Raw genomic sequence first — 15,858 nt, forward strand, 5'->3', positions numbered from 1 at the left:
TGCGTATGTGTTGTATTGATCTAGCTAGGGAATGACTAAGGTAGTCTTGAGCTAGGATCTGAGTTAGCCCTCGCCAATGGGCGATATTTTAAATAAAGGGCAAAATTTTTAGAGGTTCGGTCTGGGTATGGACTGGGCGACGTGAGGCATCGACTGCGGCCTAGTCGGCCGGGATCGGGTCTTACAGTCTCAGCATGAGTCAAGTAAACTCGTCTTTCGCTAACCACGAGTTTAAAGCAAACTCGCCTTTTATTAGGCACAAGTTCGAAGTAAATTCGCCTAAACCATTATAGGCATGAATGTGTCTAGTTCATTGTCTAATATACCCTATTCGTAAAATTCACAGAGATCGACTTCATCTCTCTCTACGAACTTGGGGGGACTTACTGTTGAGGATGGATTTACATCCTCCTCAAGGCCCATTAGACATTGAACTAGGCCCATATTGCTAGGAAGTCCTAGGCTTCATCTTTCTATAAATAAGGAGCTACCTCCTTATGAGAAAGGATCTTCTCCTCTTCTTAGACTTTGAGAACATATTTTCATAGAGATTTTGTATTCTAAGGTTCACTTTACCTTTGTAATCATCTTGGTGATGAACCTTCAATCAATGAAATCTTTTTTATATTCTTTTTCCCATTTGATTTCATCTAAAGATTTCTCCTAAGCCTCAAGAATCTAATTCTAATTCTTAGATTCTTTTATTGTATTGATTCAACAAACATCACCAGCATAAACACCTTTTTTGGATCAAACAACAGTGGAAGAAGATATGAACGATAGATTCAGAGTTTCCACAACGTTTACAGAGAGGGTCCACTGCGATATGGCGTTCCACTAGTCTCTCTCCCACCGGGAGAGCTCCCTTGAGGAGGTTCCAAGAGAACAATTTAACCTTCGGCACACATTCTAGCCTCCACACACCTTTGTTCCAGTTGATATCTGTTGCGGCCACGGCTGCTTCACCATAGGAACCATCATCCACCATGCTATAGTAGCCAGACTTTGTTGTGTACTCGGCGGTTTTTGTACCGAGCCAGATAAGCTTATATGTGGCCCTCGTAAGACTTGGTTTGATGCAGTGGATTATACTTTCTTAATCAGGTAGAAGCAGGGAGATTCTTCTGCGGTCCCATTCTCTTCCACCCGCTATCATGAGATCCGAGACAGTCAGCTCTAAACATTGTTCTCCGAGAGGGCCCATAGGCTTTTCTTGTCGGATCAGGCTCAGCCAGGGGTCACTCCAGATATTTATCGATGCACCATCGCCCACTACCCAGCCTAGGTTGTTAATCAACAGGTCTTGGCCTGCTAAAACACTTCTCCACCAGGTAGTTTCCCTTACATGTAGGAAAGAGTTTTCCAAGCAGTATTTTCCCATTAGAACTCGTGCGAGTAGGGAAGTCGGGTTATGGGAGGAGAGCGTCATTGAATTTTTCGAAGTCTTGGAACCCCAGTCCCCCAATCGCTTTCGGTTTGGCTAGCTTGTCCCGTGAGACCCATGCCATTTTGCGGGCGTTCTCATTGTTGTCCCACCAAAAACGAGTAACCACTGATTGGATTTGTTTGCACAGGGAGATTGGTAGCTTAAAGTATGTCATGGATTAGGATGGGGTAGCTGAGAGTACACTTTGCAACATAACCAGCTTGCCGGCAAAGGAGAGGAATTATTTTGACCATCCTCGAGCTTTCTGTTTAATCTGGTCCACCGTAGCGGAGAACAGATCACGCTTTCTCCTTCCAAAGCTCTCAGGGAGTCCCATGTATTTATCAGTTCCTCCCTCCTTTTCAATATGCAGGGTTTCTCGGACCAGCTTTTTGACAGCAACTGGTGTTTTCCGAGCGAACGTAATAGCGGATTTTTAAGAAACGATATAATCCCAAACAATCCATTTTTACTGCCTAACGTCACTATGTATTTTATTCACTATTGTTTATGTTCGTCTTTGATTCATTCTTTGCTAAGTGTTTACCATCTTTAGTTATACGCAACATATTACAATAATGTGCCCCTTAAGTTGGTAATAATGGATTTGAAATAGTATGAGGAACCATTTCAGAGAGTGTAGAGTAAAATGTTGTACCTCTCCATAAGAAACAAGTTGTAGTACTAATAATAAACTGATATCTTAGACAAATCCGGCCCTGAATGATATGGCACATGATCCAGAGATGGATCTCATATCTCACCGTCCCAAAGCTGTTCAAGACTCTTATAAGGACTCGTCTCATGAACAAACGACATGCCTCTCACCAAATTTCCCTGCAGCATTGGAAACACACACACACCTTTCACTTTTAGATAACCTTGAGACTTAGGAGCAAAACATAGAAAAAAGATTCTTTGACCTATTTGGAATGCAATCTACTTCTGTTCAATCACGGAAAACTTGGATAACATGTCATCGGGAATGGACCAATCGAAAATGTCGAAGTTCTGTTTGATCATGTCTTCATGTGTGTTTTTTGGAAGAACACTTTGGCCCATTTTGAGACCCCAACGTAATGCAACTTGTGCAGGCGTCTTGCCTAGCTTCTCAGCAACCATGCCTAGAATCGGGTTATTCAGAACATCACTCGTGAGCCAGGTTGTCCCTGGAGAACCCAACAGAGAGTACCCTACAAATAAACACATCAACTAATGTTTAAAAAATTTCTGACGTTGCCAGCTTTTATGAAAAGGATATGGACATGTTTGTTCTACAACATACAGAGAGGTGAACGCCTTTAGATTTGCAGAAACCCCTGAGCACAGTTTGTTGCCAAGAAGGGTTACACTCCACCTGGTTAACAGCTGGAGGGACACGAGCCAGCTCCAAGAGATCTCCGAGTTTCTTTGTGGAGAAGTTGCTTACACCAATAGCTCTGGCCTTTCTCGCATCAAGAGTGCTTCCATTGCTTTTAATGTGCTAGGAATATCAGTTGGTAAACTGTTCTCTGGATTAAAACCAGTAGAACCTTTCTTGAGGCTAACAGGCTAGTGGATCTTCAAAATAATTCAGAACAAAAACTGTTGGTAAAGTCAGAATGGTTCCACAAGAAGTCACAAGAAAGAGATTTAGATGTTTTAACACAGTATCTGACACTAGTTCTAAGATTCATAACAGATGCAGTAACATCTAAAAGAAACAAATCAGGAACCAGTATGGATCACTGCAAAAGGAAAAAGACAAGGTTTCTGAATATGTTACTTACGAGATACAAATCGACATAATCAAGCTGTAGATCCTGTAGAGTTCTGTTCAGAGCGTCTGAGACATCTTGAGGATCATGATAAGTACACCTTTCATATGAAGAGGTTAGAAGCTACATAGACTTGAAAAGAAAATTCTTGTCTGATACGTTTTTAGGGATTTTACTTGACAAGTTTGATGTTTGTGGATATGAGGAGGTTTATAGACATTTATGAAAGACATATAGCACTAGTTTGTGCTAGTTAAAGCTTGGTTTGATACATTTGTAAGGATTTTAGTTGACATGTTTGTTTAAAGGATATGCTTTGATGTCTTCATCACGCATGCATTCATTACATACTAACCAGAAAATGGAGTTCATAAAGAAAAATGAAGAAAAAGAGAGACATGATTTTAAATTTTTGAATTTGCTAATGCAAATAGTACATGTGTGTTTCTTGTACGGTTTTTTGAGAAGAACACAGATGAAAAAATTTGCAGAGCAACGATAATGACGAAGATGATGAGTTTGATGGAGCCTAAACTAGTTTGGTTTAAGTCCAAGTGAATCTAACCGGTCCAATTTGTATATTCAATTAAATTTATTTTGTTTGGAATTCAAAAAGGGCAAAAGGGTTTGGATGATTTTGTTTTGTGTCTCTACATCTCCACGTTATCCATCTAATGGTCATTTTCCGTTTAAAAGAAGATCGCGACTTTGCAGCTGGGTTCCTTGCCGCTTCTGGGAAATGATTACTGTGCAGTGCAAACTAGTTCTTACAGAATGAAATGAGTGTGCTTATGGAGATTGATAAACTGAAGTACCTGGCAATTACCATCTCCTAGAAATTTTACTTCAGTGAAGCCAAACATCTCCAATCTGAAACAAATGGTATCAATAAGGATTTTATATATATTTATAACAGAAACATAACTAAGAAACATAACTACTGCAGTACCTATCCTGAAGACTTTTATGATCTTCTTCAGAAGGTATATCTCCGTCTGTTTTAGGCACATACTGCACATAAGCAACCCTTTACAATTAGGAACTGAACATATTTTAAAACTTGGCAGCTGACTATAATTATCGTTGATCAGAGACACTAACCTTGGGATCAGGATTACACGTACTCGAAGTTTGTCTAGCCTCGTATACATAATTTTTGTGAAGATCACGGCTTACAGATGCATAAGCTAGCGGTTCAAGCTTTCCAGGATTCAGCTCCAGATCAAGACGCATCTCCACATTGTTCTTAAGAACAGCAACCCACATCGAATCCTCCAAGGATGTCTTGTTTGTTGGATGACCCAAAACAATCATGCTTCTAACTCCACACGCGTCTGCTAACACCTTAAACAATAGAGATCTTGCCCTTGAAGAATCAGAGCAATCTCCTAAGAGTTGGATACTGGCTTTTGAACTTTGCATTCTTCCTTTATACCAATCAACCACCTATATGAGATAGCGCTTTATACCAATCAGTTAACATGGATGCATATATATGAGATAGCGCTTTATACCAATCAGTTAACATGGATACATATATATATATATATATATGAGATAGCGCTTTATACCAATCAGTTAGCATATATACATATCAGTTATCATATATACCAATTAGTTAACATGGATATACATATATATATGAGATAGCGCTTTATACCAATCAGTTAACATATATATGAGATAGCGCTCGCTTTATACCAATCAGTTAACATGGATACATATATACCAATCAGTTAACAAATACATATATACCAATCAGTTAACATATCATTATTCCTTTATACCAATCAGTTAACATATATACCAATCAGTTAACATGGATACATATATATATGAGAGAGCGCTATCAGTTAACAAATACATATATACCAATCAGTTAACTTTGCATTCTTCCTTTATACCAATCAGTTAACATGGATACATATATATAATGAATAGAAGGGAAAATATACCTTTTTTGAAAGTTACATTATGACTGAAGGATCGGATTTCTTTACTTTGACGGATTGCACTAAAAGAGATAGCGCTTTATCTCTTTCAAAGTCGACCAGAATTGTACCCGACTCTAATAAACCTTTGTCTATGACTCCTTTCAGGTCTGAAACACTTGACACATCAACTTCAATCTCCTAGACTGTAGAAAATATGAATGTTATCAAATTCTCAATCAGATATAAGAACAAAATATTCAGAATGATTAAGATACTTACGGGTTTCATTGACACGAACCCGTCAGGGATTTGATCAGAAAATGATCATGTACACAGGAATATGTGTGACTGGCCAACTAAAACTAGACTCTGCTTATCTCCTCCTAGACCAGGCTCTCCACCCATCGTGTCATCATGATCGTTCTGTTTACGAGCTTCATATCTCTATCACAAGACATCAAACATACAAAAATTAGTTTATGATCCCCATGGATTATGTCAAACATAAGAATAAAGCTTCTGGAAGTTCACTTACATCACCAGGAATATAGATTTTCCTAGTTCCAGTGCTAGCCCCATAACTTCTCGTACCTGAGGATGCTCAATTACCCAAGAGACTATTCAGAACTTTCGATTATATTTTTCTTTTCCTACAAGTTCAAGCCTTAAATCTACACAAGTTTCATTATATTACCATCTACACTACAAAAAAACAGCGATATTCTGACGGACATTCCAAGGAAATTCCGAGGAAACACAAAATTTGGTTTCCTCGGAATTTCCTCGGAATATACCGACGGAATTCCGAGGAAATATCAATCCGTCGGAATATTCCGAGGAAATTCCGAGGAAATATGTGTTCCTCGGAAAAAACCGATGAATTCCGAGGAAATATTATAGCCGTTGGAGAGCCGTTGGGGGATTTTACAAAATTCCGAGGAAATTCCGACGAACTAGCCGTTGGCGTCGAAATTCCGTCGGAATTTCTTCGGTCTGTCGGCAGGATTTAAACTATAAATACAAGCACTCCTCTTCCTCTTCATTCACTCCATATCTTCATCCTCCCTCTTACTCTATTTACACACGAATTTGATTCATAAAAAATATGTCTTCTTCAAATTATTTTCGTTCTTGGATCGATCGACCTCATTTGGATCCGAACACGAGATTGCTTACGGAAGAATACCAACGAGGTATAACCGAATTCATGGGGTTAGTTCACCGACAACCGGAAGCAAGAACATGTATGTTAAGATGTCCTTGCTCTAATTGTAAAAATAGAAAGGTTATTAAAGAGTGGGATGTTTGGACACATCTATATTTGAGTGGGTTTACACGAAGTTACAAAATTTGGTATCATCATGGGGAAACTGATTATGAACATGGTAGTACTAGCGAACCTCAGCCAGCGGTTAGATTAGAAGAACCAATTAGAACGGATGTAGATTATGGTGTAGGTACTGAGCAGATGGTAAATGATCATTTTAGAGGGGAAGATTTACCCAATGCACAAGCTAGGAGATTTTATGATATGTTGGATGCTGGAAAGCAACCATTGTACGAAGGTTGCAGAGATGGTCATTCAGCTTTATCATCTGCTACAAGATTGATGGACATTAAAACATATTATAATTTGGTTGAAGACTGTGTGGATGCGATTGCTGATTTTGTAAAAGGTATTCTACCCGAGGATAATGTAGCTCCTGGTTCATACTACGAGGTTCAGAAACTCGTAGCTGGTCTTGGTTTATCGTATCAGGTAATAGATGTATGCAGCGACAACTGCATGATTTATTGGAGGGCGGATGAACAGCGTGTTACATGCAAATTTTGTGGAAAGCCTCGTTATAAAGATACGAGTGGAAGAGTTCCAGTGCCATATAAAAGGATGTGGTATTTACCTTTGACGGAAAGGTTGTATCTGTCTGAACGCACAGCGCAACCAATGAGATGGCATGCGGAGCACTCAACAGATGGTGAGATCAGACATCCTTTAGATGCAAAAGCGTGGAAGCATTTCCAATCAAAGTATCCCGACTTTGCGTATGAGAGAAGAAATGTCTACCTTGGATTATGTACTGATGGTTTCAGTCCGTTTGGCAAGAGTGGAAGACATTATTCTCTATGGCCCGTCATTCTTACTCCATACAACCTACCCCCAAACTTGTGCTTGCGACGAGAGTTTTTGTTTCTCTCGATTCTCGTTCCCGGACCAAAGCATCCTAAGAGATCACTTGATGTGTTTCTTCAGCCACTAATATATGAGTTGCAACAACTATGGGCTCAAGGTGCTGAAACATACGATGTTTCGTGTAAAGAAAACTTTCAAATGCGGCAGTACTAATGTGGACAATAAGTGATTTTCCAGCATATGGTATGTTGTCTGGATGGACAACGCATGGAAGGCTATCATGTCCATATTGTCAAGATAACACTGATGCTTTCCAACTAAAACACGGAAGAAAAACGTGTTGGTTTGACTGTCACAGGAGATTCCTACCACCTGATCATCCATATCGTAGGAGTAGGAATTTGTTTACGAAGAACAAGAGGGTGTTTGACAGTCCACCTCCGGAAATTTGTGGGAAAGATTTGAAGATACAACTAAGAGATTTTGGTACAGAAAGAACGCCAGACGTCGGTGGACATGAGCGTTTTCCGGTAGATGCTGTTGGAGAACTACATAACTGGCACAAAAAAGTATTTTCTGGGATCTGCCATACTGGGAGGATCATCTGCTAAGGCATAATTTAGATGTCATGCATATTGAGAAGAACTTTTTTGACAATCTCATGAACACGATCCTTAATGTTCAAGGTAAAACAAAGGATAATTTGAAGTCAAGACTGGATTTAGTCGATATATGTGCTTGTTCAGAACTTCATGTTGATGAGAATGGTAGTGCTCATTTTCCCATATACCGACTTGATGCAAAGGGAAAAGATGCGTTCTTTGATTAGATTTCAAACGATGTGGAATTTCCAGACGGTTACGCATCAAATTTGCGTAACTTTATCGACAGAAAGGAAGGAAAGTTTACTGGCTTGAAAAGCCACGATTGCCATGTAATGATGCAGCGCCTCCTTCCGTTCGCCTTCAAGGAACTATTAGCACGAAATGTTCATGAAGCAATTGCAGGGCTAAGTGGTTTCTTCCGCGATTTATGCACGAGATCAGTGACTCTTGAAGGTATTGAAAATTTGAAGACTAACATAGCCGTGATTCAGTGCAACCTTGAGAAGATATTTCCTCCCTCATTTTTTGATGTTATGGAGCATCTTGTTATTCACCTGGCAAGAGAATTGGAACTTGGTGGTCCTGTGCAGTATAGATGGATGTATCTGTATGAGCAGTATATGTTCCATTTGAAGAAGATATTGAAAAATTTAAGTAGGGTGGAAGGTTCTATAGTCGCACAGATGATCAATGAAGAAACTTCAAACTTTGCCGAGTACTACTTTCCAGCAGAAGTTCAGACCAAACACAGAAGACCTGCTCGGCATGATGATAGAGGCGAACGGGCAACATATCATGTTACGGTTCCAGACATTTTCACAGACGTTGGACGACTTAGCGGAAAACCAAAGGACCGTCGACTTACTGAGCAGGAGCGCAGTCATTTGCAAACATATTTGCTCACCAACTGCGAAGACGTTCTTCAATATGAGAGGTAAATAAATTAGCTTACAAATTTTTATTTTAACAAGTTGAAATTTAAATCTTAATTAATTACATTATTGTCATCATATACAGAATTTTCATGGCAGAAAAGCGGTTCGAGTATAGATACGCCACAGAGGATGAACTAGAAGAAATGAACCAGAGAGAATTTACTGGATGGATGTTTACTTATGTGAGTGCTTTAAACAAATTAAAATATATTTTATCACATATTTATACTAAATCACATTTATTGATATAACATATATATATGTGCTATTAATAGGTGTCTGCTGGTTTGGCCAGAGGTGAAACATTTGACGATTGGATACGTGAGATGGTCGTTGGACCAAACTTTGTTGTGAAGTCATATCCGAGATTTTGTACTCGAGGATATGCATTCACAACTCAGAAGAGGAGACGTTCGAGTACGACTTATGATGCTGGCGTTTGTTCTGCATCAGGAGATGATGTATACTACGGACACATATATGAGATTTTGGAAATCAAGTATTTGGGCTTGGTTGGATTGCGCTGTACTGTTTTCTATTGTGATTGGCACAACACACTCCAGATCGAGGTGTGAGAACAGATGTATTTGGTGTTACATCAGTAAATTCGAGGCGAAAGCTGCAATATTATGATCCTTTCATTCTGGCTTCTCAGGCCGATCAATTAAATGTTAATTATTCAGAATGATTCATCATCATGTGTATTAATTTATAATTTTACTAATAATTTTCTAAATGTTACAGGTTTGTTATATCAAGTACCCCCGGGTAAGGAACAGAGATGATCCATGGGTTACTGTTACAAGACTCAACCCGAGAGGCCGAGTTCAGGGAAGTTCTGAGCTGGAAGACCCACTACAACCAAGCACATCCGGCAACTTAAGTGCAACAGAAGATTTAGCTGGAGTTGGCCTTGTAGTTGACTTAACCGACTTCGGAGAGGAAGCCGTCGTTCACGTAGAGGATGAACCAGTAATTGGAGAGTTTCACCAAGATCCAGATTTAGATTCATCTGGTGATGATGACTCGGAAACAGACTACCATTGATTTTTTTTTTTTTTAAAGAAATACCGAGGAAATTCCGAGGAACACGTCCCCTTTCCTCGGAAAAGCCTCGGAATTTTCCAGGGAAATTCCGAGGAACACTTGATATTCTCGATCGATCGATTGGATAATCTAATCGATCGATCACATTGTTACGCTTTGGTCCATCTTAGTGATCGATCGATGCGTTTTCGGACATATATCCATCGATCGATCCGTTTATAAAAAAACTTACGAGATTTTCCGAGGAAATTCCGAGGAACAGTTGATATTCTCGATCGATCGGTGGGATAATCCAATCGATCGATCACATTATTACGCTTTGGTCCATCTTAGTGATCGATCGATGCGTTTTTGGATATATATACATCGATCGATCCGTTTATAAAAAAATGTACGAGATTTTGTTCTCGATCGATCACATTGTTACCCCAAACCCTGTTTCCTCAGAAAAGCCTCAGAATATTCGGAGGAAATTCCGAGGAACACCTGATATACTCTATCGATCGATGCGTTTTTGTACATATATCCATCCATCGATCCGTTTTAAAAAAAAATTGACGTATTGAAACTCCAAACACTAGTTCCTCGGAATTTCCTCGGAATATTCTGACGGAATTCCGAGGAAGAAAAGGGTTTCCTTGGAATTCCCTCGGAATATTCCGAGGCTTTTCCGAGGAAATAGGGTTTTTAAACCGAAAACAACGTTTTGCGGTTTGAATAACACCTATATAACCCTTATTAAGTGTCTTACGTTCATTATGAAGTCAAAATTTGTTCTTTACCATATAATTAACACTTTTCCGATTGTATGAAAGAAATCCCACAACATAAGAGAAACACTTATACCTTTTAATGAACGGTAAAGGGAATACTTTCAATTAGTTTTGAAATTTGTTATTTCATGGTTTATGCTCATCTATACAAAGAATCCTCAATGGTATGCATTACAATTGTATAAGAAATGAAATACGGCAAAAAAAAATTGATGTTTTGAAACCCCAAACACTAGTTCCTCGGTATTTCCTCGGAATATTCCGAGGAAATTCCGACGGATATTTTACTATCCGTCGGAATTTCCTCGGAATATTTTCATTTTACCGGGCAAATATTTTGCGAAAATTGAAATTAGAATTCCGACGGAATTCCGACGGATAATATCCGTCGGACCCTAGGTTTTATAACCACGAGCCACTTCTTCTTCCCCATTTATCTCTTCTTCCTCTGGGCGGCTCCTCTCTTCTCTCCGGCGATTTTCCCCTCAAATCCGACGATATCTCCGGCGATCTCCCCCTTCTCTTACACAAATCATGTAAGGACCCTATCCCACTCTCTTTGGTTCTATTTGTTAGGTTTTTGTGTTTTTTTTATAGATTTTTGTTAGGGTGATTGGCTAAGATTGTGATTTGGTTGTATAATAGGTTTAGAATTGTGATTTGGTTGAATAATTTGTTTTGTTGAATTGATTTAGAATTTTTTTATAATTTTTTTCTTTTTTTTGTATTTATAAAATCGATTTTTGTATATAAAATCAATTTTTGTATTTTACAAAATGAATTTTGTATATAAATTCGATTTTTTGGATGTTACAAAATCTTTTTTGTATATAAATTTGATTTTTTGGATTTTACAAAACATTTTTAATATCTATAAAACTTTTTTTCTGATTAAAAACTATTATTTGGGATATAAAAAAATATATATATATATATATATTATTAAAACTATTTTTCGTAATTATTAAACTATTTTTTATTTATTAAAACTATTTTTTGTTTATTAGAACTATTTTTATATATTTATTAAATATTTTTAATATCTATAAATCTTTTTTTTGTGATTAAAAACTATTATTTGGGATTTTTTTTTTAAAAAAAATTAATTTATATATTTCTGTATTTATTAAATATTATTTTTTAATTTACAGGTCTTATGATGATCAGACCCGGCCTCGACAGCGTCGTGGTCGTGGTGGTACGGGGAGCCAGTCTCGGGATTTCAGCCATTTTCAGGATTCCCCTTCGCCCCACAGCTCCAACCATACATCTCCCTCTGCTGCACGCGCTCCTGCTCCTCTCGCTCCCGCTGCGGCATCCGCTCCTGCTCCTCCGGATCCTCCGGGAGTGATGAGTGTTGCGGAGTTGGTACAACAGCCCGGTCGTGACCATCTTCCGTATCTCACTCCGTATCCACATGGACGGGGTCAAACATGGTAATTAAACATTTTTGTTCTTTAAATTTGGATTTATTATTAACTCTTTGTTCTTTTTATTAGGTTCAACCGATCCGGGAACGGGATCAGCGCATGGATCAACCGTATGAACTACTCGGCCCTCGACAGGGGACATCCGACTTTCACTCACTTCCCTACCGACAAGCAGGTTCTGTGGTTTCGTCAGTTTGCGGTAAGTATTCTAATTTTTTACTTACATTTTTAATCTTTAATATAAATTTTCTACTAATTGTGTTTTTTTTTCAGCAAGAGTTCAACTGGAATTCCAATGAGACCCTTTTTATCTATCACCACTTCGTCCATAAAGTTATGGACAACTATGGGAAGCAGATCCACGAGTGGAAGAAAAAGTGGGAAATCAATAAGGTTCGATTTAATTTATTAAACTATTTTTTTATTTATTAAACTATTTTTTGTTTTATTAAAAGGTCCCAAAGTCGATGAACGACACGGTCTGGAAGGAGTTGTGTGCGCATTGGGATAAGGAAGAGACGAAAGAAACTTCTTCCACCAACTCCACCAACCGCAGGAGCGACCGTAAAGGGAAGGGCATCTACAAGCATAACTTGGGTGCTCAATCAATTGCCACTCTGGGAGATCGCATGGTAAGTTCAACCGTTTTTTCTTCAATTATTTGAGTTTCAGAATTTTAATTTATTGTGCATTTCTTCTAATTTCTAATGTTTCTTTAATTTATGTTTTTTTTCAAGGCGGAAGAAAATGATGGCGAGCCGGTTGATGATCTCGCCCTAATGAAGAGGGCGTATACCAACAAGAAAACCGGCCAGATTGATGACGGTCTTGTGAGGGACGTGGTCGACCTGGTCCAAACTCAGGTGGTAGACGAAGTGTCTCAGCTTCAAACCGAGGATGACGTTTCGACGGCTTCGACCAACTTGTCCCGGTTTCGAATCAACGAAATCGTTGAATCCGTAAGTTCTATTTTTTTTTAAGTTCAATTCATTTATTTCTTGGTTTAAAATTGTAAATTTGGCTATTTTCTATTCAGTCGGTTCCAAAGAAGAAGGGACGTTTGGTCGGTTTGGGTCGTCGCACCCGGTCGGTTCCTCCTTCTTCTGCACCACCGCCCTTTGTTGATCCAGAAGTACTTACGGCTCAGTTGAAGGACAAGGATGATCGCATATCTTTGTTGGAGACCCAGATGGCGGCTCAACAGGCGGGCTATGAGGCGCAGAGGAGGCTAAACCAGCAAATGATGGAGATGATGCAGAGGATGTACCCGAACGAGGTGTTCTCGGACGTGTCAGACCCGTAGTTTTTTTTTTCCAAAAACTCGGAATGTTTTATTTTTATTTGTGAAACTTTGAATATTAATTAATATGATTTCAATTTTAATTTTAATTTTATATTTTCGAATTTAAATTTCAAAAATTTTATTTTTTTTAAAAAATAAATATTTTTTACATTCCGAGGAAATTAATTATATTTTTTACTCGATCGATCGATGCGTTTGTGGACATATATCCATCGATCGATCTGTTTATAAAAAAACGTTCGGAATATACCGAGGGACATCTTCCTCGGAATATACCGAGGGACACCTTTCCTCGGAATATACCGAGGGACATGTTCCTCGGAATATTCCGAGGAAAGGTGTCCCTCGGTATATTCCGAACGTTTTTTTATAAACGGATCGATCGATGTATATATGTCCAAAAACGCATCGATCGATGAAGTTCTGAGGAAATATCCCGACGAAGTTCTCCTTCGGTATATTCCGAGGAGATTTCCGACAAACTAGTGATCCTCGGAATTTCCTCGGAAATTTGTTTCCTCGGAATTCCGTCGGAAAATTTCGAGGGATTTCCAAGGAAAGAAGAAATTCCGAGGAATTATTTCCGAGGACTTGTTTCGTCGATATGTCGTCGGAATAACGTTATTCCGACGAAATTCCGACGAGTTTTTGCCTCAGTATCCTTGCTGTTTTCTTGTAGTGCTAGGAGATGATTACTGCACCACGTGTCCCCTCACCTTACCAACTTTCATTCATCCCAAGCATGAGCTCAGCCTCGTCGTCAGTAAACAACAGTCCACGCGCCAGAACGAACGCGCATGCGACATCTGCAAGGAGTCGGTGGAAGGGCTGTTCTACTGATGCAAGCTGTGTGAGTTTGACGTGCACCCTCTTTGCACGCAGCTTCCTCAGCACGTGAGGCACGTGCTTCACCCTGCTCACCACTTGGAGTTTCGCCACGCAGGAGCTAGCCAGTGTATGGTTTGTCACCTGCCTTGCCAATCTTGGAGGTATAGGTGTGACGTGTGAGTTATGTAGGTTTGATATTCATATGGAGTTTATATTAGCCGTGTGCAACACGTCACCTCCTGACAAGACCGAAGCATCCGGTACTAAGAGTGGAGGGCTCAAGCCAGAAGGAGGACAACCATCATGGTCCGCGCCGTGGCAACAGCCACACGTTGGTTACCCGTATGGGTTGGCACCGATGGGTCAACAACCACATTTTGGTTACCCTTATGCGTTTGGACAAATGGGTCAACAACCTTATCATCCTCATAATTTTAATAACTTTAGTTACATGAATGGGTTCAATACGAATCCGGTTCAGACACCAGCGACTGGAGCCGGTCAAAAACCAAGTCCGGGTAAGGGATGGAAAATGTTTACTACTGCATCGAAGCTAACAGTTGGAGTGGTTTCTAATGCACTGTTTGGGCTTTCCATTGAAAGTCTCTTTGCGTGAGTTTTGAGTTTTTACAAAGAGAAAACGCAAAAATGTAATACTTTATTTCCTTTTGATTATATGAAGTAGCAAAACCAATGTGAAACATTCAACTTTTGTTCCCGCATTTTATAACCTTACCACTTGTCTCCTAGAATAAAATTTTAATGAAATTTGGAGGAAACTTTGAAACTGTAATAGTTTATCTCAAACTTGTTGATTAGCTAAGAAACTTATTTCTACAAAATATATAACTCAGTTGTCAAATTCCTTACATATTTGAGAATATTAAATCAATCTAGTTAATAGCTAATTTTCTGGCGGGCAGACAAAAATTAGACAATACATTTCGCAACTTTATAACAATATAAAAACATATATAGCTTTTTGCCAAAAATAACCTTCCAACCCCATGCAATCAGTTTGTACAAGGTTCTCTAGTTCGCCTATTTCTCCTACCTATTCGTGTAAAATTCACAGAACTGCAAAATATGTTAACTGTAATGGTAAAATCAACCAATTTTTTTCAATGAAACAAATGAACTAATGTAATTATGGTATGGTTAACTAGCCAAAAATATCATTAATTATGGTCAGTCAACTAGCCAATCAAACAAGTACTAAAAATTGAATATGAGCCTCATACAGACTGTCCACGTATGATTGGAAAATCAACCAATCATAATACAATGTTTTGCCACGTAAGCAGTGGTTGTATATTAAAAGGAAAAAAGGAAGAAGAAGAATCGATTTTCTTTGCAGTCTCTTTTCCACCATAATCTCTATCATTGCTGCTACCATCGTCGTCTTCGCTAAAGTTTAAGGAATCGTAATCGTTAACGAAATCCTCTGCGGTTTGTGGGAGATTTCGCTAAAAAATTGGATCTCGACAAAACCTTGAGTACATCAAAACAGATCGGAGATCTATTCAACTGAAGCAGTAAAAGGGTTAGATAGATAATCTTCACTAGAGATCCTCCGTGGATCTTAAATGAAGATGAATCAAGGACTAGAAGATGGTACAAAGGAAGAAGGACCACCTCGAAGCACAAGATCCAAATAGCTACAATGGCTGACACAAGAGAGAGATAGAG

General features: G+C 38.9%; 2 pseudogenes; one reads left to right on the top strand and one right to left on the bottom strand.

Annotated features, from left to right (window-relative positions):
• Positions 1 to 1,725: 1,725 nt before the first annotated feature.
• On the bottom strand, positions 1,726 to 5,696 carry LOC106441500 (annotated as a pseudogene).
• A 7,603-nt stretch (positions 5,697 to 13,299) lies between these two features.
• LOC111201732 lies at positions 13,300 to 14,785 on the top strand (annotated as a pseudogene).
• The last annotated feature ends 1,073 nt before the right edge of the window (positions 14,786 to 15,858 follow it).

The sequence above is a fragment of the Brassica napus genome, chromosome C4 (assembly GCF_020379485.1).
Source record: "Brassica napus cultivar Da-Ae chromosome C4, Da-Ae, whole genome shotgun sequence".
Classification (NCBI taxonomy): Eukaryota; Viridiplantae; Streptophyta; class Magnoliopsida; order Brassicales; family Brassicaceae; genus Brassica; species Brassica napus.